At 38.4% G+C, this 24,614-nt stretch overlaps 1 pseudogene across 1 annotated transcript; it reads left to right on the top strand.

The window, feature by feature from the left end:
- The first annotated feature begins 1,342 nt into the window (after positions 1-1,342).
- Positions 1,343-20,822, top strand: LOC149204026 (uncharacterized protein C57A10.07-like; annotated as a pseudogene). The gene is made up of 3 exons (XR_016252359.1): positions 1,343-2,085; positions 19,147-19,271; positions 20,385-20,822. The product of XR_016252359.1 is annotated as an uncharacterized protein C57A10.07-like (transcript).
- Positions 20,823-24,614: the final 3,792 nt, after the last annotated feature.

Here is a 24,614-nt window from a genome sequence, read left to right as displayed (position 1 = left end):
ATTAATTTGATATTATACCTAACCTAAACCATTTTAACATGTTATAAATTTCCTATAAATTTAAAAAAATATTTAGTCTTAATTTTATACATAAACACATTATTACTTCAATTTAATTTTTATTATTATTTTTTAAATAATATATATTTTAAATATACAAATAAATTTAATATTTTTTTCGTTGTTTACAAAAATATACTACATTGAGAAGTGTGTGATGATTCTTAGTAGATTGTTGACAAACATTTCTTCCTTACTGTGCTAAATTTGGTTTTATAGGAGAACGTGATTGTGGCCATTAAGGCAAAGTTTCAATATCTTACATTTGAACATATTTACGGGGAATGAAACACTAAGAGGGATGCACTATCTAACACTCATTATATTTTTTAATAAAGAAGGGCAAGATTCTTCTTTGATTAAAGTCAGATGTTAATTCTGTTTTGTAAAACTATATATTTATAATTCTATAAATTATTATAATTCATATATTACCTTTAATTCCTAAAGATATTTTATTTTTTCTTAAAAACAAACTCCACTACTCACATTATAATTAACCATAGAAAAAATATAAAAAGAAAAAGTCAAAAAGCCCTTTTGTAGGACTATATGTTTGTATAGGTAATCTAAAACTATGTTTATTGTATGTTTATATAAGTGACCTAAAGCTTTCAATATTTTGAGAAGCATGACTTCTATAACTATTATGTAGTTGTATTTATATATTATTTAAATTAGTAAAGATATTTTGTTGTTTAAAAAAAACAACTCCATTACTCAAATTTATAATTCACACAAAATTCCCAAAAAGCAAAAATAAAAAGAAAAAGCAAAGGCCGTCCCAACTACGTTATATACATACTATATTATAATAATTTTTTACATTAATATCACGTTGACCTATTATGTAATTATAAGTAATTTCTGTTATTCCAGGAGGCCGTAGTCTTTAACGCGACTTTTCTTTCCGACGATTTTTTCCGGTGAAAATCCGGCAGTAATTTATTGAAATCCAAGTTTGATAACTAGTTTCTGCACAATGAAAGCGTCCCAGGGGTTTTCAGGGTGCTGAATCCGAATATGTAGTTAAAAAAACCATTTTAACTGCAACAAATCATGATTTCATCTCAATTTCTTCCGCCGGATTCCGTCACCGGAATCTCAAAAATCGCATTATAGACAACTCCTTCCAGGAGCAACTGTGGAGGTCCACTCCAATGGTACAGATTTGATATTTTCAACCGTCGCCCTTGAAAAGTACAGATCAAGATACATCTAAAGTGTAAGCGAGGGATTCAAGGTTCAGAATTTTTTATTTGATGCTTCAATTTTTCATCCCTCGGGAAATGATATTTTAAGATTAAAGGCCACAACCGCGTGGGTGGCATTTTATTCGTTAGGATTTTTATAGGCAAGGAATCTAGCAGAGTAATGCAGATGGATAGACAACTTAAAGATTTGAGTAGCAGGTAGTATACAGGATCAGAGCCATTCATGGCAGAATTGGCTTCGTTCATGGGTTCCGGAAACAGCATCGGCTGCGATGAAGAAATCTTTCTCAGGGATGCGCAATGGAGAATTGGATCTAGAGAGCGGAGGGGTGGCAGTATCAAGAGAAGACGGAGGCGTGCGGACAGAATGTTCGGGATCAAGCCTAATACGATTCTCCTAGTCTGCCCCGCGCTGTGTCTGGGGACTTTTCTTCTCATTTTTTATGCTCTCTACCAAACCCTCGGCGGGGTTTTGTTGGGGCAGAAGATCAGGGACTAGGGGTGGAGGTGGGAATGGGGGTTTATCCGTATGGGAAGTTGAAGAATCTGGTGATGGTGGCAGGGCATTCCGTGTACATGGGGACCAATTGTGAGAAAGGCGATGGGGAAGAATCGTGGTTTTTGGAATCCTATCAAAAGCATTCAGGCCAGGCTGCCACTTTCCTGGAACATATCAGGGCGGGGGTTGAGGTCGCTGGCAAAGACACAGACGCCTTGCTGTTGTTTAGTGGAGGGGAGACGAGGAAGGACGCTGGTCCTCGCAGTGAAGCACAGAGTTATTGGAGTGTTGCAGAGACACACGATTGGTTCGGTGAGTGCAATTCAATTCAAAAGTCCAATCTTTCTCAAATGTTGATTTTGTTCCATAGTTGTGTTCAATCACCTTTGTTTCAAATATCTGTGGGGTTGGGAGAGGACTCATGCGATTTGATCTTTGAACCTTTCACTTGCAAGATGATGTTTTTTCATAACGAGGAATCTATTAATTTGATAGATCTCATAGAAGTTTTCCAAGTGACCACTCTGATCCATCAGTGGTGAGCATCTTCATGTTTTCAAGTGGGGGTGCACGTTTACTGAAACCCCCCGATCTGTGCATGGAAAGTGTTGCTGCCTAAGAGAGGGAATTGTGGAAGGTTTCGAAGCAATTCTGGACCTATGATAGGTTGTTGGGTGAGATTTCTAGGGTCTTCCAGTGCTTGGAAGGTTGTTATTGGCTCAAGATAGGCGATTTTTACCTAGGATAAGCTGCAGATCTGATTTCTTTTGAGTTTGATTTGTTTGTTGAAGTGTGCTTTGAGGGTTTGTAGGAATGGCCAGTTCCGGTTTCGAGAGCGTCACATGTTGGGAGTTGCTTCCATCTTTGTACTGTGGAAGTGTAGGTTGTAGAATCTTTTGGAGAAAGTTGAACTATGGTATCTTGTGGACATAGAGGCTACACCTTCCATTAATCCCAAGCACTTCTTGGAGCATACTTTGAAATCGACCAAGGCAAAGGGAATCATCCTTGATTTGGCGAAGTATCACTTGATCCCTCATATTGCAAAGAAGTTGGTGAAGGAGAAGTTTAATACATTGGTCATGTTGTACCAGAGGGTCAACTTGTCCATTGAAATGTTTTTGAAGAACAAGCTCACTAGTACCCACATGAGAAAGTGTTAATTTTAGGCAACAATGGTATGTTCTATGCTTTAGATCAATTTTACTTCGATTTCTTTATTAGCCCAGTATTAATATTCAAATTAGCAATCACATCAACATGATAGTAAAATGCAGATAGAACATAAACATAAACAGTAGAAGACGAGCCAAGACAAGATGACACAAGATGTGGCACCAGCAAGGGATAAACCCCAATGTGGGGAAACCCTTGATCAAATCTTCTTTTAGTCTTCAATAGTTCAGTAGAGAGAGAATACAATTTACAAATCTGATAATTTATAATAGCAGCAAAAGAGCCCTAACCAGAAAAGTCAACGCTAGTCAACAGGGCGGATTTGACCCTCAGCAAATCGGTCAACTTCAGTCAACTTCAGCCTCCAAACAACAAGCTAAAACAACCCTCAAAACAGTCAAATTCAGCCCAGTTAAAGTTTGGTCAGATAGCCCACCTGCGGTTAGCCCTAGTTGCAGTCAATGCTGGTCAACAGTCAATGTTTAGCCTCGATTTTTGTGCCTAGAATGTGGCCTGCCCAAACAGAGATGACCCTCACAAAAACGCAGTCAAAGGAGGTCAACGCATGTTGGTCAACCTTGGTCAAAAATTAAAATGTCCAGAAATTTGGTCTCTTGAAATTTCAGCCTCCTGAAATTTCGCTCTCCTCAAATTTCAGCTCAGACGTGTGGAGAGAGAGAGAAGTGTGTCCAAATGTGGTTAAGTCACCTTCTATTTATATGCAACATTGAGGATGAATAGACGTGACTATTGGCTTCTGAGCTACTACATAAGTTCGCTGGCCGACCTTGACAATTTGACCATAATCAAAATAAATTCATAACTTCATTTGTACATGTCAGAATAGGATGATCTTTAGATCAATCCGACACTTCTTGGAGAGAGGAATCCAAGAAAAATGTCAGTTGTCATAAATAAGATGACCCATGTGGAGTTTGGCTCTAGTTGCCAATTTTAACACTCTCTCAACTAGGGAGAACTCCATCTGCTAATCCATCTGCCAATTTGTATTATCTCTGCCATCAATGCACTGCTCTGCATTGATTTGCTCTGCTCTGCTCTGCTGAACTATGAAGAAGAAGAAGTGATCGAGAATGTATCATACCATTCTCTACTGACTCGAAGTCAGTCCCAAATAAAAAGACTGTCTCATACCACTCTTACTGGCCCGAAGTCAGTTCCAATCAAAAGAGTGTCTCATACCACTCTTACTGACCCGAAGTCGGTTCCAATCAAAAGAGTGTCTCATACCACTCTTACTGACCTGAATTCAGTTCCCATTGATCTCAGATCAATATCGATCATCCTAGCATAGGGAGTATGGTAGTACACGATGCGTCCATCGATAGTACTATGGTCCCTATCCTCATTTCCGTACTCATTGGCCAGATGAAAGGTACTTTCCATGAGTCCTAGACTGCTTGGGTAGGATGTCTCAGCAGAAGGATGAACCACTCATCCTGCCTACATGTGGCCAAGGGGATCACAGGGGAAGGCTGAACCACTCACCCTGTACACAACAAACCACTAGGGGAAGGCTGAACCACTCACCCTATGGTTGCTCATCGCTCCAAGTACCCAAGTTCTTCGGAGCTCCAAAGCTCAATGTCCATCTCATACAGGACCCTCATAAGAGGGTCTCTCCATGACTCCAAGTCGTTCTCGGAAGGCCAAGAACTTGACCTTCCCGAGGGGCTTTGTCAGAATATCAGCGACTTGCTCATTAGTATGTGATGGAGCCTTATTGCTCCTCGTTGTACCATATCCTGGATAAAGTGGTACTTGATATCTATATGCTTGGAGCGATCATGAAACACGAGATTCTCTGATAATCGGATCCCACTCTGGTTGTCGCAGAGGATCATGGTGGTATCCAACACATGTCCAAACAGCTCACTGAAGAGCTTCCTCAACCAGACAGCTTCATAGGAGGCCATACTAGCAGCTATGTATTCGGCCTCGACGGTGCTCAAGGCAACCGATTTCTGCTTCCTGCTCATCCAGGATATCAAAGCAGAACCCAACGATATCTCATAAGATTCTAGCCAGTCCAATCAGCATCAGAATAACCATGCACCCTCACATCTCCGACAGTGTATCTCAGTGCATGACTGATTGTGCTCCGAAGATATCTCATAAGATTCTTGGCACCAATCCAATGTATATGATGAGGCTCAACCATATGTTGGCTTAATGTGTTAACTGTAAAACATATGTCTGGATGGGAGTTCACCAAGAACATTAGTGCTCTTATGAGTTGATGATACTCAAAAGCATTTCCCAATTCAGGTCCACAGCAACACTACCACATAACTTCTTAAAGTTAAGTTCCATCGAGTAGTCATAGGCTTGCAGTCCACCATCCCAAATCTTTCCAATATCTTCACAACAGAGAGGAAAATTTCACCTGGCTTTTACCAGACCTCCAAACTTAGGAAATAGTGCATCGGTCCTAGGTCCTTCATCTCAAATTCAGAAGCCAATTCCCTTTTACATTTATGAATGAGAGGGTCTGCACCTGTCAGAAAGAGGTCGTCCACATAAAGTACCAGAATGAGAGGTTTATCATTTTGAACCTTAAAGTAAAAGTTCGGATTAGCTTCACTTCTAGTGAATCCCATCTTCATCAGATAGCTATCGATCCTGTCATACTAAGCCCGAGGTGCTTGCTTCAATCCATAGAGAGTTTTCTTCAACCTGCATACATGAGATTCCCTATCATGAACTCCAAACCCCTCGGGTTGTTCCATAGACTTCCTCTTTGATTGAACCATGCATGAAAGCGGCCTTGACATCCATCTGATGTAGCTTCCATCCTTGCGAGGCAGTAAAGGCTATGATCGAGCGAATGGTGGTGTATCGAGCAACAAGTGTATCTCATCATAATCTACACCTTCCTTTTGAGAGAAGCCTCGAGCAACAAAGCGAGCCTTGAACTTTTCTGCACTTCCATCAGCTCCATGCTTGATTTTGCAGTGCCACTTAGAGGTGACAACCGATTTGTCCTGGGTCTAGGGACCACATCCCAGACATCATTTTTCATAATTGACTCGTATGAAATCATTCATAGCATCCTTCCATACTTGATGCTTCACGACTTCTTCAAATGATGAAGGCTCATTTTGAATGATAGTGCTCATGGCAATCAAATATCCTTGATACCTGTTCGGCTTCTTGCTTTCACAGAAAGTCCCCCTTGGTGCAATGTGTCTCTCGGCATCTTTGAGAGTCTCCCTAAGCCATGAGGGTCTCCTTTTGGAGGAGGAGGGCTCATGAGGAGGAGGATCAATAGGATCCATAGGTTCATCAACATCAGGCATCGTTTCGTCTTCTTTTGCACCCTGATTTTTGGTGTCAGCTTCTTTGTCCTTCCTTAGGATAGGAAGGTTGTTTATCTTCCTGAGGGCCATATCTTTGAAGGTGACATCATGACTTATCTCAACTTCCTTTTGACCAGCCACATAAATTCTATATCCCTTAGAATTTTCACTATAGCCCACAAAGATTCCTTTCTTCCCAGATGCACCCAATTTGCTTCTTTTCTCTTTCGGCACATGAAAATATACGGGACTTCCAAAAATTCTAAAATGAGAGACATCGAGTTTCTTACCAGTGAACATTTCTTCGGGAGTCTTGGAGTCCAATGCTTGATGAGGGCATCGATTTTGAACATACACGACGATATTTGCAGCTTCAGCCCATAGGAACTTCAGAAGGCCTTGATCATGAAGCATGGCACAAACTGCTTCTACAATAGAGCGATTCTTCCTTTCAGCCACACCATTCTGCTCAGGAGTGTATGGCGTTGTAGTCTCCCTCTTAATGCCAGCTTCTCTGCAATAATCTTGGAATTCATTGGATTCGTACTTGGTCCCATTATCAGTCCTTAATATCTTGATTTTCTTCTCGGATTGGTTTTCGATCAAGGCTTTGAAGTGTCGAAACCAGGTGAACACTTCATCCTTCTTCTTCAAGAAGTAGATCCAGGTCTTGCGAGAATAATCATCCGTAAAGGTGAGATAATATAAGTATCCTCCCAAAGAGTTTATGGGCATCATACCAGATATGTCAGAGTGGATCAATTGCAATATATCTGTGGTCTTGCTATTGCTTGAGGAAATAGTCCCCTTGTAAGTTTTCCTTCGGCACATCCCGGACATACACCTTCATGCTCTACTTTGAACTCGGCCATACTTGTCACCATCTGTCTCACATCAGGTAGGCCTTATAATGAAGATGGGCAAACCTACAAAGTGTCAACCCTGAACCCAAGAGTAAAAGCATCCTTAAATTTTTTTTCCAAACACATACCTTTCCATTGATGAATGCCACCTTGAGTCCTTTGTCCTCCACGGTTGAAATGGACACTAGTTTCTTCTTGAAATTAGGTACATATAGTACTTCTTGCAAATGAATAGTGTTACCTTGATTCAATTAAAGGGTAACATTCCCTACTCTCTTCACGGGATAGGTGGCATCGTCTCCAAGGATGATCTCCAAGTTTGTTTCCTTTTCTATCAGATAAGAGAGGGTTTCCTTGTATCTGGTGAAGTGCCTTGAGGCACCACTATCAATCAGCCAATTTCCCAAAGTGTCCGGAGGAGAGGCAGTGGAGAGGGTCGATATAAGATTCTTAACAACATTTGATTCTTCATACCTGGAGTTCCTTGATTTCTTGGAGGGTCAACCATTTCCTTGATGTCCTGCATTCCTTTTTCCTTTGCCATTGGACATGCCATTCCTTTGATTGTTGTTGTTGAAGTTGCCCCTGGAATGATTATGATCATCATCATGCGATGTGTCCCTTCTATTTGGACACTCCCTTGCATAGTGGCCAAACTTATTGCAAACAAAGCACATGCTCTTCCTTCCTCCCTTAGATCCAGGCTTTCCATGGAAATGACCTTTAGACCTTGCATTATTTATCCTTTTAGCATGAGTGGAGAATGCAGTGGGGTTGCTTCTAGTAGAAGGCATTTCTTCGCTCCACCATTCTTGTTTCTTCTTGAATGCATCTCGACATCAATTCTTCAAACCCTGGAATTTGATCATTGTTGAGGACCGTGGTTCTAAATACATACCACTCAGGTGGGAGTCCTCCAAGGGCGGTGAGAGTAAGTTCCCTGTCAGGAATGACTTCTCCAATTGAGATTAGATTTTTCTTCATCTCAGTAATCCTCAAGAAATATGATTGAATATCCTCGTCCTTGCCCTTCTTAATATCCTTCAACTTATTCTTGAGAAATAGAATTTGATTAGCATTACTAATCTTGAACATGCCGACCAACTTGTCGTAGATCTCCTTGGAGGTCTTCAATTCGGAGATGTAGGCCACCAGATGCTTGTCAATGGAATCTTTGATAATCTTCTTTGCTTTGACTTCAACCCTATTTTACTTGGTCTTCACAGCAACCGGTGCTTTGAAGGAGGTTCAGGGATTTTACCCTGCACATAGTCCATCACTTCTTTTTCTTCCAAGGTCAAATCAAGAGGCATCTTCCATCCATGATAGTCAGATTTATTATGAAGCTTGTCTTCAGCAGGGAAGTACGATGAGGAACCCATTGAACCTTTTGTCCTTGTCCAATTTGTCTTTGGTGATTGCTCTTTCACTCTTGCTTGGGCTTTGTCTTCACCTCAGCTCTGATTCCATGTTAATTTTAGGCAACAATGGTATGTTCTATGCTCTAGAGCAATTTTACTTCAGTTTCTTTATTAGCCCAGTATCAATGTTCAGATTAGCAATCACATCAACATGATACTAAAACGCAGATAGAACATAAACATAAACAGTCGAAGACAAGCCAAGACAAGAGGACACAAGATGTGGCACCAGCTAGGGACAAACCCCAATGTGGGGAAACCCTTGATCCAATCTTCTTTTAGTCTTCAATAGTTCAGCAGAGAGAGTACAATTTACAAATCTAATAATTTATAACAACAGCAAAAGAGCCCTAACTAGAAAAGTCAACACTGGTCAACAAGGCAGATTTGATCCTTAGCAAATCAGTCAACTTCAGTCAACTTCAGCCTCCAAACAGTAAGATAAAACAACCCTCAAAACAGTCAAATTCAGCCCAGTCAAAGTTTGGTCAAACAACCCACCTACGGTTAGCCCTAGCTATAGTCAACGCTGGTCAACAGTCAATGTTTAGCCTCGATTTCTGTGCCCAGAAATGTGGCCTGCCCAAACAGAGATAGCCCTCACAAAAACACAGTCAAAGGAGGTGAACGCATGCTGGTCAATGCTTAGTCAAATTATCCAGATTTTCGTTTCGTCCCCTGAAATTTCGGCCTCCTCAAATTTCGCTTTCCTCAAATTTCGGTTCGGACGTGTGGAGAGAGTGAAGATGAGTATGTCAAAATGACGCTAAGTCACCTTCTATTTATATGCAACGTTGAGGATGAATAGACGTGACTGTTGGGCTTCTGAACCTACATAAGTTTGCTGGGCGACCTTGAAAATTTGACCATAATCAAAATAAATTCATAACTTCATTTGTACATGTCAGAATCGGATGATCTTTAGATCAATCCTTCACTTCTCGGAGAGAGGAATCCAAGAAAAATATCAGCTGTCATAAATAAGATGACCCATGTGGAGTTTGGCCCTAGTTGCCATTTTTAACAGAAAGATTGATATTGTAGCAAGCGATTTGTTAAAGATCACAAAGTTGAGAGATTAGCTTCTTACCATTGGAGAATATACTGATGAGAGGAGCTAGTGTGGATCACTCTGGATGGCTTTGGTTTTTCTGGCATCACTTTGCTTAATGTATTTGAGTTCATGAGAAGTGACCCACTTTTGAGAAACTATAGGATGACTTTGATAGAGAGGAGACTAGATTAGAGACAGCTATATCCATTTTTGAGGAAGCTCAAGGCTTGGCCCTCATTTTGAAGGTGAAGAAAGGAGGCAAGAAAGACCTTGGATGGGTCAAAAGGCCAAGGTGGAGGAATCAGATTCTTCAGACTAGGGTAAGGAAGACATGAGTCACATGAAGTGTTTCAAGTGCCACAAGATGGGACACTATACATCTTAGTGTCTTGGGAGAAAGAAAGCCAAGCAACAGTAGCAGTGAGTTGCGAGGAGTGCAGACACCTCAGTTCAAGCATATGAGTTAGCATTAGGACTGAGACAACTTTCTCCATGGTATCATGCCCTTCCACTAATACCATATCTAGTGTATGGTGGTTTGGGGATTGTGAAGAATCTAGACGCATGACCTTCAAAAGGAAGGCGTTCAACAGAGTGCAAGAGTAGGGGATCAACATGCATTGGAGCTTGGTGATGATGGCGAAAATCCAATTATAGGAATGAGTTCATTCTTTTTCTACATGTAGGTGATGTTCTTGAGATTGGTGATGTCTTGTATGTTCTTGGTTTAATGAAGAGTCTTCATTCAATTTTTTGCATGACAAAAAATAATGTATGGTTGAGCTTGATGGTTAGCAACTGATCATTAAAAAACAGAACCCTGAACCCAGTTGAGTTTTGGCCAGATGTGTTTTAGATGGTGGCCTTTATATGGTACTTGCTAATCCAGTAGAGCAAGGATTGCAGGATGCAATGATAGAGGAGTGCCGTCCCAATCTTCCCATGTTGTGTGGTAATTTCAAAACCTACCATGAAATCAGAGATTGATCCCATGCAGACAATTTATGGGTGTATTGAAGAATTTTAGGGCATGTTTGTTGCTATAGTACTCTCCCAAAAAGGGAGTTGACTTTGATGAGACATTGAGTTGTTCTTTTTGAGGCTTTTACTTCTGTTGCTAGATGTTTTGGGGTGCATGGGTGAGATACCCATGAATTTGGATTGAAGAAGGTCCTGTTTACGCTGATGCATGCACCACAAGTTTGGTATTTCAGAATCAATAAGTTTTTACTCAAATTGGGTTTTTCCAAGTTTAATGCAGATTTTAATTCTTTATTTGAGAGCTCTGATTGACATGGACATAGGAGGTTGGTATATTGATGATGAAGTTTTCCTTATAGAAGGGATTTACACCTTTTTGAAGATCATGAAGATCTTTTAGAGCATAGAAGAAGCAGTAATCTAGGGTTATATTTTTTCAGGTTCATAGATGGTCAACATGATGACAAAGACCCTAGCAGAGTGGGGGTTTGAGATGTTGTGAATCGTGATATATCTTGTTTTGGTGGAGAACACCTTTCTCGCAAAGAGGAAGTGTTGGAGTTGTACCTGTTTTGCTCCGAAGGCATTCTTCCTACAACAACACAGCAGTACACTGTAGCTTCCCCTTAGATGAAAAGCATACCCTGCAGCAGCATTGGTCTTTGGGCAGGTGGGTTGAAGCCACAATCAAGAGCCTTCAGTGTGGTGCTGCAGATTTACCAGAAGATTTATCCCCTGCATTCTGTTCTCCATCAACATTTTGTTTTGCAGCAATGTTGAGTTCCAACACTCTGTTCTGCAGCCTCTACAACGGTCTACAGGCCTTCTTGTGGACTAAGTAGTGTATTGTGTAGGCCTATGTCACAAGGTTCGTCGAACTTCAACCTTGAGGTTTGAATTTTGGCTAATGTTAAAAAAATTTCGAGGTTCGGCGAATCTCATCAAACCTCATAGCCATTGACCAAGTCCATAGACCAAAACTCATAACCTCATGTCACAACTCAAGCTTGTAATCTATCCTTGCAATTTCCATGTTCGTGATATCATTTTTTATGTTTATTGATGTTGATATCTTACTATTTTATCCTATATTTCATTTAAAACTTAATATATCTATATATTTAGAAAATGTATATAGACGAACCTAATGGCGAACCTCATAAAAAATTCGAACTCAAACCGAACCTAATCATTGCCAAACCTGAACTCAAACCTGAATCATGTGACTTAGGTTTAGGCGTAGTAGTGGTCATAGAGTGGTCGTTGGTGGTCCATTTATGGAGGAGTTATAGGGTGCATGCAGGCACGGACCTGATCTTTTTCTAGTTTTAGTTCTGGTGTTCCAAATTATGTAGTTCATTTTTTAGAATAGATGCTTGTCTGTTCCAAATTTTGTAGTTCAATGTTTAGAATAGGTGCTTGTCTGTTCTAAATTTTGTAGTTCAATGTTTAGAATAGGTGCTTGTCTGTTCCAAATTTTGTAGTTCAATTATAAGAATAGGTGCTTGTCTATTTTTGAGTTTGCTTTTCCAGAATTAGCTTGGAGCTATTTTAGTGATAATTATCTTTTTAGCTAAAGCATATGAGCTTGAATAACTTCTAGTTTTTAGATAAGGGCGAACTATCCTGGGTTGGGCTTATGCTTGTATGCATGAGCAACCCCTCCTAGTGGGTGCAATTTTCTAGGTGGTTGGCTCATGTAGGGAGGCTCACCTTTCTAGGCAGATTTAAGCTTAGGGTTCTATGTCTAGCCTAGTGTTCTATTTATAGCCTTCCCATGTTCTTAATCTATAAAAGACAAAGGTAGAGGTAGGGTGTTAGGCAGTTCATTCCATTTTTGCTTTATTGCTGTGTAGTTATATGTTCTAGTTATTTGAATACAGATGCAATATTTAGAGTTCAGGTCTGTGTATTTGCTGTTCATAATTTGTAGCAGTATGTGTTTGTCGATTATTGCATTTAGAGATTGCTGTTTAAATGAAAGCTTTGAGTCTTAAGCTACCTAGTTTTTTTTTTTTTTTGAGTGCAAAGTTTGCTTACCATGGCCTGAATATGAAGATCCTCCCCGTTGCTTTGTACTAAGGAGAACATAATGCAATCCCATTGGCCATGAAAATTCTGCATTTTCATCATCTGCATGCTCCTTGTATTGCACATTATACATTTAGAAAAGTTTCATTTACCCTGGACTTCCTCTTTGAAGTAGAAGACACTCTAGTGTCTTGGTAGACTAACAAGGTACATTGTCATTAAAGTTGCTATGCATATGATTCATTTTGGAGTCTCTCTAACTCTAGGTTGCTTAAAGCCATGGGTCTGTCCAAGGTTGAGTCTACATTTGTGCTTGGGGCAGCCATGCAAATCCTGGTGAGTTTTGTTATTTTTTCAAGGGAATATGTGCAGACCTTCACTCCATCACTAGGGATGTCCTAAAGTCTAAATATGATGGTGAACCTTCGTGTAGCTTCAGTTAAAAGTATCTCTGGAAAGAGTGCATGACCATTCCTCAGAACTGCCACTGCTTTTTTCTTCTTGTCTAGGTGATTCTTTTTTATATACTATCTGTTAATTTCTGGTATGTTCTATGCTTAAGAGCAATTTACTTCAATTTTTCTTATTAGCCCAATATCAATTTCCAGATTAGCAATCACATCAGCATGATAATAAAATGCAGATAGAACATAAACATAAATAGTAGAAGACAAGCCAAGACAAGAGGACACAAGATGTGGCACCATCCAGGGACAAACCCCAATGTGGGAAAACCTTGATCAAATCTTCTTATATTCTTCAATAGTTCAGCAGAGAGAGATAGTACAAATATACAAAACTGATATTTAATGACAGCAGCAGATAAGGCCTTGACCAGAGAAGTCAATGCTGGTCAAACAGGATAGAAATCTTCCGCTAAGTGGCTTGGTCAAACCCAGCCAACATTGGCCTTCAACAGTAAGCTCAATGCATCCTTCTTGCTGTTGGAAGATCCTCCACATGGCAGCAACAGGCTGCTGCAATCACGATTCAATCCGGTCAACACATTGACCCAACACTCCTCCACAAAATGCTGCTGTCCTCCACTGTTTGCTTGCTGCTCCTGCAAATCTGGTTAGGGCACAATATGCAGCCCTTAACCCTCTACGCTGTCAGCAAACTAAGCCCTCCTAGAGCTGTGGTCCACCTAGGAGAGTCTTCCCTTATGCCATGCTGCCTCTTGCAAGCATTGTACATCTCAATGCTGCCTTGGAACAACCTTAGCTGCTTGCTATGGCTTGCAGCCTAGCAAAGCAGCTAGCTGTGACTGCAGTCTCCTACAACAGGCCCAAACAGTCACCTAAACAACAATGTCTTGCCTTCTCCTGAAATCGGCCTACTGCCCAGCAAACTTGGCTTCCAGTCTTACCCTAAGACAACCAATCTAAACAGATCTGTTATGACCTTTTCTTGCTGCGGCTGGGCTCTTCTTGACTGCGGTTAAGGGCCTCCTTATGACAGTGGATTAGGCCTCTCTTTTTCTGCGGCTAGGGCTCTTCTTTTGCTGCGTATTAGGGTCTCCTTGCTGCGGAATTAGGGCCTCCCTTAACTGCGGGTTAGAGCTCCTCTTGACAGCGTATTGGAGCCTTCCCTTTGACTGTGGCTAGGGCTTGCTTTTGCTGCGGATAGGTCTCTCTAGACTGCGGCTAGGGCTTTCTTGAGACTGTGGCTATGGCTCCTTTTAGATCTGCGGCTAGGGCTAGATCTTCTCACTAGGACTGCGGCTAGATCTCCTTCTTGACCTCTCTTGCCACCAAACCCAAACGAGTGGAGAGAGATCATGAGAGATGTGTGTAACAAATGACTTGAGGTCTCCTCTATTTAAATGCAACGTTGAGGTTGAGCTGGGGGTAATTTGGTTGCTGGCCGACCTTGACAAATTGTCAAATAATATAAATAAATTCATATCTCCATAAATACATGTCGGAATCGGATGATATTTAGATCAATCTTACACCTCTCGAAGAGAGGAATCCAAGAAAAATATCAGCTGCCATAAATAAGATGACCCACATGGACTTTGGCCCTAGTTTCCAATTTTAACACTATCACAGTTTATTTATTTATTTTTTAATTAATTTTAAGTTCCATGAATTTTGGGTTCCTTCAGTCTTTGGGAGTTTCACGTCACGTCACCCCCAACAGTTTTGGCTCTATCCCTCCATGGTGAGAGTTTTGAATTTTTTTGCAACAGAAAAATAGTAGAAGAGAAATAAGTAACCATATTTCCCATCATGAAATAAACTTCAAAATACCTAGAGAATACTAAGAAGGACCTGGGGATCCTTTGATGTGTGCGCAAATTATCTTCAAAAATCTCTCTGCTTGTTTCAAATATCTAGTGTGAACATCAACCCAACAGTCTCCACATCTACGATATAGCTGCTATGGATGCTCCGAAGGTAAAAAAATGACAATAGAAAGCTTGCTGGCTCTCTTCTATGCTTACCAGACCCAAATGAGCTCTCATCTTGCCTCCAATTGAAGACAACGTGGGAAGGGGGGAGCATGTTTGTATCAATGTTGCAGTTATTGTTATCGAGATAATATTGGCAAGGGAAAAAATCGGGAAAAAATCATAAAAATCGGGAAAAAAAAACGTAAAATACAAAAATATTCATTTTTTTTCCAATTTTTTTAATATCTAAAGCATCTACAACATAAAATAAATACATTGACACATAAATATGATAAAAGAGCTAATATATAAGATGTGTAATATCATTTCTAGTGCTACATCACACATAACAGTGAATCATGTCTTGAATAGTAAGTCCTGACTCCTGAGTCCCAACTCAGCCTCAAAATATCAACAAAAAATATAATAATGTATCTCATATCATGAGTCATAATGTCATATACAATGAAATGAACCAAATAACTAAAGTCTAATACTACTAATTTCCTCTGCCCCTCTTGCGAGAAAATGCAATAGCTTTCCCTTTCCCTTTAGATGTAGATGCCGGTGGAGTTGGCAGTGGACTCTGCTGTGCTCTAGAAACTGAAGAACTAGGAGCTACAGGAGGTAGACCACGTCCTCTATTGGTGACAGGGGTAGCCTGGGTAGGTTGTGTCACCTCTTCCTCCTCATCAAAAAATCAGAAAAAAGAAAAAAAGAAAATAAGGAAAAAAAAACTTGAATTTTTTTTTCAAGATTTTTTTTGCAAAAAATCACGATTTTTCGATATTATCGTGATAATATTGCATTTTCGCAACACTGGTTTGTATAAATAAGCTTCGCAATTTTCGCAACACTGGTTTGTACAAATAAGCTAGGGTTGGCTGCTTTTTTAATTTGGTTTTTGTATTTTTGAAGGGTTTAAGTTGTCATGCCAACAGGGCCCTTTTGGTGCCACATTTGGCTGACTAATTGTTGAGAATCTGAAACTGGCCTGTTTTAGTGCTTTGCTGGGGCCTAGCAGATCGAGGAACATCTTGTGTTTCTGGGTGCCCCTCGATAGCCTGGGATGCCCCATCCTGCAGGCAAGTTGGGGATTGGCTAGGGATGGTAGGGTGCCTCCCTTCTCCTTAACTCTGCCCCAACAAAAATCAGACATCCCTGATTCATCTCAAAGTACCTTGGGATGCAGGAACCTTGCTTACAGGTTCCTTTTCTTTATAGTTGTTACCACTCTTATTGTATGAGGTCCTATACTTGTGATTTTCACCACACATGTCAGAGGGTTGTAGGATGATATTGATGGACTAGGAGCACATTCTTGGTGCACACTTTCATAGAGTTGCTTCCCTTGTGACAGTTTATATGTTGACCACCTTGGTGGGTGCTGAGGCACTCTAATGGAAGTTAGTGGAAGTTCTGTTTGCATGTTTGTTGTATCATTGTGGTGGCCCCTAGTGTTTAGCTTGGAGATGGTGGTTGAATTGATTTGTGTCATGTTTGGTGGCTCTTTTAATTGTGCGCTCCTCATCTTACATACATTTCATTGATGGATGAGCTCTAAAGGTTACAGTGACTATGTTGATGATTTCCATGAGAGCTTTACCTTGGTTATGGAATGCCCTTCACGTATAAGCTTACTTGGCATTGGGATAGCATCTTAGCTCTTGTACTTGGTGAGTGCTCCTTGTATGTTTTTCCTAGATGGGTTTATCCCTCTCAACGACTTTATTTTGGATAGTTTATCTTGATTGGAGCCTTGCTGTATGGACACCCTTGCTTATATGATCACTCTTGGCACATGGATTGAGACTTGATATGTTTGACTACCTCTTCTAGTGGAGTCCTCACTTGGTTTTCTGTTATCGGTACATATGTTGAGGCATGGGATGGTCATATTGTTTTGCTTATTTGATGGGGGGCTGTTCCCTTGCTTCATGGATTTAATGAATTATTTTGATGTGCTTGCACATGGATTTCTGCTAGCACATGGTCGATTGAGTCCTTGTCATATGGATATATTAGTTGTCACTTGATTTGATGGGTTTAGCACCTTGGAGCATGAGTTTCCTGGTGTTGGAGAAGATGCCCTAGAGGATTTTGCTACTGATTTGTCAATAGGAGTTGGTTAGATATATTAGTCTTTTTATCGTTTTCCAAGGAGAGATCTAGGATCTTACAAATGGATATTATTATTTTACTTGAGGAGGTTTTGAGCTTGGCATCTATATAAGAGAAGCACCTCTTTATTGTAATGGTTGTTGAAAGTGTATTTGACTTTTGAGAGCTAATTTTTGAAGATTTATTGAAAGCTATTAGAAAGTTTCAAGGGTTCATTCTTGTTCATGTGAGGCATATGTTTTGAATTTTTCATTGCTGAATATTGATGCTGAAAACTACCTGCAAAGGATTTGTTTGAAGAGCTATTTGTAAAGGGTGGGCTTTCGTCTCTTAATCTCTTGGATGAGTTGTCTATGAATATGTCATTGTTGCATCTATTATCTGGACAGGTTGCTGCGGAATTATATACTTCACAATATAATACACCCTAGTCAAAAAGGTCTAATGGTGTACCTCTTGTAGGCCTCTTTGAAGGAAAATTTCTGCATTAATTAACAACAATATTAGGTTGGCTGTAACATGCATTTTGCAGCTCTGTTTGCCCTAATTACTCATTAAAAGAAACTCTTGTTGCATCTATTATCTGGACAGGTTGCTGCAGAATTATATACTTCACAATATAATACACCCTAGTCAAAAAGGTCTAATGGTGTACCTCTTGTAGGCCTCTTTGAAGGAAAATTTCTGCATTAATTAACAACAATATTAGGTTGGCTGTAACATGCATTTTGCAGCTCTGTTTGCCCTAATTACCCATTAAAAGAAACTCTTCAAGTCTGTCCTCTTTATCCCTACCTACAACTTTGATCTTCCTACCTAATGGGCCTTGATTAATGAGACTACAACTCCCTAGTGGACCTTCTTAAATGAATCTGCCTTACATTTATTGATTACACACTCTAATTACCTAGTGGGCCTTGTTTAATAGAGATGACCTCAGTACATTAAATAACAGCGAGTCCCATTAACTAGGGTACTTAGGATGGGACCCTAACATTAAATAACTGGTATTCCTCCATCAGAACACTCTGCATTGGCTATGTGTGAGAGATTATACTTATAGCCAGCAGTTAGATGTCTGCCTTCTGGTCTCATAGCCTTGACCTGGGTGTGGCATTTGCGATAAATTGCCTATGGTTGGGTGGAAAAAATGATAATTTGCAGCCAGTTAGGGGATAAATTAAAAAGAAAAATAACTGTCTCTCTTTTTCTGTTATTTATTTATGTGCATGTTGATTATTTTCTGCTGTGCATTTTATTAATCCAAAGGTAATTGGATTCAGCATGATTGTTTGTGAATTTGGTCATGAATCTATTATAACCATAGTCAGTGTCTGAAATGCAATAATAATTATGAATGCAATTGTATGTTGTAATTATTTCTGTTTATATTTCCGTTGACCGAAGTTTTTACTGCATGAATTTCCATCACCAGAATAGGAAAGTGGTGAAATTCTGGTTAAGAGCAGCAATTCTGGTAATGCATGGGTTGTGCTTTATCATAGTAGTGAGCATGCTTAAGTCCCCTGTCGTATTTATTTTTGGTTACCTGTGTTAGAGAGCGTTCTGCATATTTAATTCTGCCTGAGCATGCACTAATGGCTATTGCTTAATAATTCCAACCAAATCTTCGCATCGCTGGTAAGACTGAGATGAGAATGAAGGAAGAAATTTTGAATGGATGCCTGACGGCCAAGGGAGGCAGTCTGGTCAAGATTACATTGGCATACTTGATTTTGAAGTGCTTCAGTTTGTAACTTTGTTGATCTGATAATGGATTTCATATTGCTACAAACTACACTTTTTGTCCCATTCTTCTTTGCTATGTTACTCACATGCATAGAAGTGCTGAGAAATATAATGTTTTGGTTTCCCTTCATATCTGGATTTCAACATGCTTTATGATTCATCAAAAGTTTTTTCACTCATTATTGTTGTGTGTTTAACACATTACATTGTTTGACTCTGTTAAAATCCCTGTGCATCTGTATGCATTCTCATCTTGTAGGCCAACAACTAGACGTCCGAAGGAGAGCACTAACAGAAGAGCATGCCCGGGACAGTTTTGAGAATCTCTTATTCAGTATATGTCGTTTTCGGGAGCTTACAGGATCATACCCTAACAATATAACGGTAAGCTAGGTTCTTGCTCCTTGAGGGCAGAAAAAGTTTCTTTTTTCTTTTTTGTTGAGATGTCTTTCCTACTGTATTGTTTAGAAACTTGATTGGACCTTAGCTCTCGGCAATGTTGAAAATAGGCCCTAGATTCGAGATTGTCTTTTATGGCTTACATGGTTTATAAATTCTAGGTGTATGGTAAGATACAGGGACCAAATTTATGCATTATAAGTGAATTCTAAAATTCAAATGATTGAAATCTCCTATTACATGCAAAAGAAAAAGAAACGGGAAAACATAGAAACACAAATTACTGGTAAACCTCGATCTTTCTCATTTATGTGCTAAATCATAAATGTTCAATGCCTGTCATGAGTTTCAAATTTTAAACTCTTTATACTTCACAGAACCTGCTTCAGATTAAGTCTGATGAATTTGACAAAAATATCTTTGATTTTGTTGGGCAAATTCCCTTTCTTTCCTACAAAGTGGGTTTTTTCTTTAGCTTAGATGTTATGACTAAGGGGGATTTTTCCAGGAAAATCACCCAGAACTTAAACTTGACTGTGTCGTTTCGAGAAATACCACAAGCATAGGCCCTCATGATCAGTGGAACTTGCCCCCAATCAATTTATCAATTTATGAACTTTGCATGCTCACCAGAAATCAGACCTGGGTTCCTTATGCAAGCAGCAGTAAGTGCTTCTACTTGTCATTAGACGATAGCCTAACAGACAAAATTATTCTGAAAAATAGAAAGTAATAAATGTTTGAACAAAACTATGAACAGTTGTAGCTTTTGCTGTACCATTATGTAGGTGCTGCAGATGTGCATAAATAAACACCCCAACTTTCTTCGAGCCTATTTTTTGGTGGCTTTTGATTTTTGGTCAATTGGTCTGTTTCAGGGACATTCTAAGTATGCATTATTGATATTGGACATTCAACTTTAAATATATTTCTCTTTGCATGTTTGGAACAAATTCTACAATAGAAAACCTAGAATTTGAATGTTTTTTAGAAAAGCAATTTTTTTCAAAATTTTTGCAATATTCTTTGTTCTTTTCAAGTGATGGTTAACCTATGCTTTCCACATTTTCCACGAGCTCTAATTTTATGTGTGCTCAGGTTGTGAGCTATGATTTTAAGGAGAAGCGTTTTGCACAGCTTCATCGATCAGCATTAAGGTTTCCAACCATTCGTTTCTTCTATGTTGGGACCCCTGCATCACCATCATCTGCAGCAGCAGCATTAAAAGGCGAAGCATTGGTGAGAGAACAGTTTCAAAAAGATCCATATGGATGTTCTGGATCTTTACATAGGAAAAAAATAGGACGTGATCCTTTTCATCGTTCAATTCCATATCCTAATGGCTGTCCTGAACTGCGTGGATTGTTCAGATATTGTGGTAGAACTCTTTATTCTGATAGGTTGCCTTGGGATAATTAGAGTGGCAGATTGTGGAGACCAATTTGTATTCAGATGTGCTTAAGTTCATTTGCTCCTCCATACCTGAGGTTTCTTCCATATTGATCAAAGCCAACGAGGAGATTAGTAACTCAATGAGTACAAGCTACCCATTTGTGGCTGTATTCTCAGTTGATGTGGTTGTTGAGTAGGGTTTTTGGGTTGACAGTATTACATATGGCTAGGCCTTGCTCTCCATAATACAATAAGTATCCCTACTACTTATTAAGGATGAAATGTTCTTCTCTAAATGTCTCGTTTAGAGTCTTTACTACTAGCAACAGTTATGCAAATTTAATTTAATTTTCCTTTCATTTCAACGGGTTCAGAATGCTTTTTGACAATTATGTGCATCAGCAAATGGCTTTCTCAAGGAGCTTTGCACAACACATTACTAGGAACAGATGTCACTTTCAGTATAAGCAGAGAAAAAAACTTGTCTGGGATATTTCTTTTCATCATCTAAAGCTGGTCAGATGGAGATTCAAGTTCATCAATCAACTTCTGTATGAATGAACTGGTTTCTGTTTTTTAATGCCCTGATATCACCAAAAAAGGAGGGGAAATGAGGAACCTTGGTAGCTTTATATATAAAAATTTCCCCTAGATTAGGATAATTGGAAGATGGGCAGCAAATGTCCATCAATCATCTTTTTCGGACACTGATTGCTTTTGCTCGATGGGGATGGAGACCTATTTATCACTATAAGCACCTGGCCAGGGCTCTTTATGGTGCTTATTACTGAATAATGTAGGAGCGAGGGATTAGTTGCAGTGGCCTTTGCTGCTAACTAACCATTAGTGCAAGTTATCTTAGATGTAGGTACATGGGTGGCCGATTGATTCTAGAATACCTAAGCATATGGTTTTGACGCCATCGTATTACGATAGTAGCAACTGACAACGGTGACATCGATGCCCGCCTTAGTCTATTTAACTTTACTTCATGCTGTTATAAAAAATTACAGATAGATTTGACAAAATTGAAGTAGGCTACCTTTTATGGTTTCAATCTTGTCCCATTAATTGCAAATCTAGTCATCGTCGCTCAAATATTAAAAATGAAGCTGGGCATTTACTTTTCAGTATATTATGGATTTGAAAGACAGATCATTAAACCCTACTTTAGAGTGGTTAGGGTGGTGCCTCTGCATCTGAGAAAAATCCGTAATACATTATGGGATTCTAAGATTCTTGTAAGTTCTTTTGAGAAAATTGAACCTGACAACAAGGAAGAGCATGTGAACGTTTTTTCAAGTTTTATCAGTACAACTTAGAGCATGTTAAACCCCCATTGGTTGAAAGCTCGGTAAATCTGCTCTACATATCGTAAGGGTGACGGGTTTTTGAATTTGAAATTCGATATTGTTTCCATTGCGTTAGATCATGCCTTGCAATTTATTCTTCCGCATCGTCAAAAAATCTGATAAAAAATGAGGCACTGTACCATTGAAGCCAGAAAACGGTAAGACTGACATTTAAGTGGTGCTGACCACCTTTCTTAGCTTCGGTAAGCTTCTGCCGAGTGGCCCAAAACGTTGTTCTAAATGGCGTTCTAATAATAAATATAAATATAAATAATAATATAAATAGGCGTTGTCAATTTCGCTTAGATGGCAAATTTCCCGTTGGAATCTGGTGAGAAATTCTTGAAGAAATTCAACTGTGCGAGTTATGACAATTTATGACAAATAGATTCGGAGCGCTATCAAGGACCTGAGGCACCCAAAATATTAGAGCTTGATAGCTGAAATCAGGATTTTCAAACATTTTCGTCAAATTTTCTCAAAATTATGCCTGAATTTTTATGTTTTTCCGAGAAAAACATGACCTATTTAGACTACTGATATCACCCGAGGCACCCAAAATACTCAAGCAGTAAAGCTTGACATTTGTGACCTGGATTTTCACAACTCTAATATCAATATTAAGATGTTGGAAAACATCATTCATGGCCATAACCCTTTTCAACCCGAACAACCATGGTTGACTGATGCTAATTAACCATTGCCCACGACTTAATCATGATTAAAAAACAACCCATATGACACGTCACCTCAATATTCTGAATTAAATTTAAAAGACACAAAAGATTCAATTTCATCAATATTATTATTATTAAAAAATAAATTTGGTATACTAGCAACTTAAATTGAAAAAATTGACAACAATTAACCAATGTATACCTGCTGATAATTTTAAATTAATATAATATTAAAATAAAAATTTCACATTAATAAGTGTTTCAGTTTTGAATTATCTACCACTGAATTAAGAGTGTGCATATATCAAACTTTATTTATTAAGTTTATAAATTTAATGGCTTATAAAATGTTATAAAATAAAATAAAACTAAAATATTTTGATTTTGAAAGCAGTTATAGTTTTTGGGCAAATGATATTAATAAAGTATGGTATTCACTCTTAATATTGTAACAAAGGCTATTACAAGTTAATAATATCCATGATTAAGAATCTTGTTATATTGTAAGTATTAAATTTTAATTTAAAAATGTTATAAAATTAAATTAAATTATCTATAAAATATTTTGATTTTGAAATGAGTTGTGGCCTTTGGGCATGTGGTATTGATAAGCCATGGAGATTTGATACCTTTCGGCATTTGGTAGATATGGAGTTAAAATGGCTTTAGGTTGATTTAATTTCCTTTTAAATAGGTTATATTTTGCATTGATATCATGGGTCAATACCATGAAGTTATTTTTATTTTAGTTTGATGTTTTCATGTTATTAGTTTTTTTTAAATTTTTATGTAAATCTACCGAGTCAAAATGTTGACAAGATAGGACACGACATTACAACATCTCTTCTATATTGGGTTGGAGAGAGTCTCTTGGTGCAATTATGATACTTTGCAAATAGAGTTTTTATTTTTCAATATAATTTTTATATCTTACAATTCAATTTAAAACCACATGAAAATAGTCATCAACCAATTAGAAAAAAAATCAATTTACATTTAAAAAAATTAAAAACTATTTTTTAAATTTTAAAATATTTTGTTTAATATTTATTTTTTCAAAACTTTAGTAAATTTCATAGAATCTGTTTAAAAATTTCAAAACGAATTAAAAGTCACAGTTTTAATTGACTAAAATAAAAAACAATATAACTTGCATTTGGCAGGTACAAAATGAGAGAGTCAATTCTGGAAACATGTTAGTAACAATTTTGAGTCAAATTGAAGGTGTTATCTTTTGGGGGGCAAGATTAGTAATGAGTCATAAAAAAAAATGATGATAACAAATAAAATCCATATAAACAAAAATTTAAGAACTGATTTTAATTGAGTAATAAAAACAAAAGACATGAAATAATGTTGCTTATTTCAAATAATAAGTAAAGCAATATGCAAAATTTATTAAATGAATTTGGTGGCAAGTGAAAAGTGTTAAATAATTAATATTCAGTGATCCATCTTATAACACAATTAATATGATTAAAACCTTCAGTTGAATTTGAAATATTGAATTTGAGATATTGTAACAATGTACCAAAGATTGATAAGTTAAAAAGGATAAACATTTTTAAACTCTAGATGAAACAATTTAATTTGACTACTTGATAGTTGAGGTGCATTTTTTTTGCTGAATTAAGCATGGGTCCTTCTATTCAACTATAATATAAAAACACATTACATAATGTACAAGAAACCCAAAGGAGGTGTGGGCCATAACTTTATCGAGCCACACAAGCCTTGGAAACTGAGCCAAAGGCCCACAATCCGGGGCCAGGGCCCACAAAACATTACGTCGTGACCTCCAAAATTCAAACTTTCGCCAAGACCGTGTGATCTACCACTAAAGATCTAATGGTCGAGAATCAATTTCGGAAAGCTAACATGCAAACCCTTTAATCATTGTATCGGAC

This window comes from Pinus tabuliformis, chromosome 1_2, assembly GCF_031772625.1.
Source record: "Pinus tabuliformis cultivar Carrire ecotype Pingquan chromosome 1_2, CPIR1, whole genome shotgun sequence".
Lineage (NCBI taxonomy): Eukaryota > Viridiplantae > Streptophyta > Pinopsida > Pinales > Pinaceae > Pinus > Pinus tabuliformis.
The sequence above is the reverse complement of the archived record's forward strand: the minus strand, read 5'-3'. Positions and strand labels throughout refer to the sequence as shown.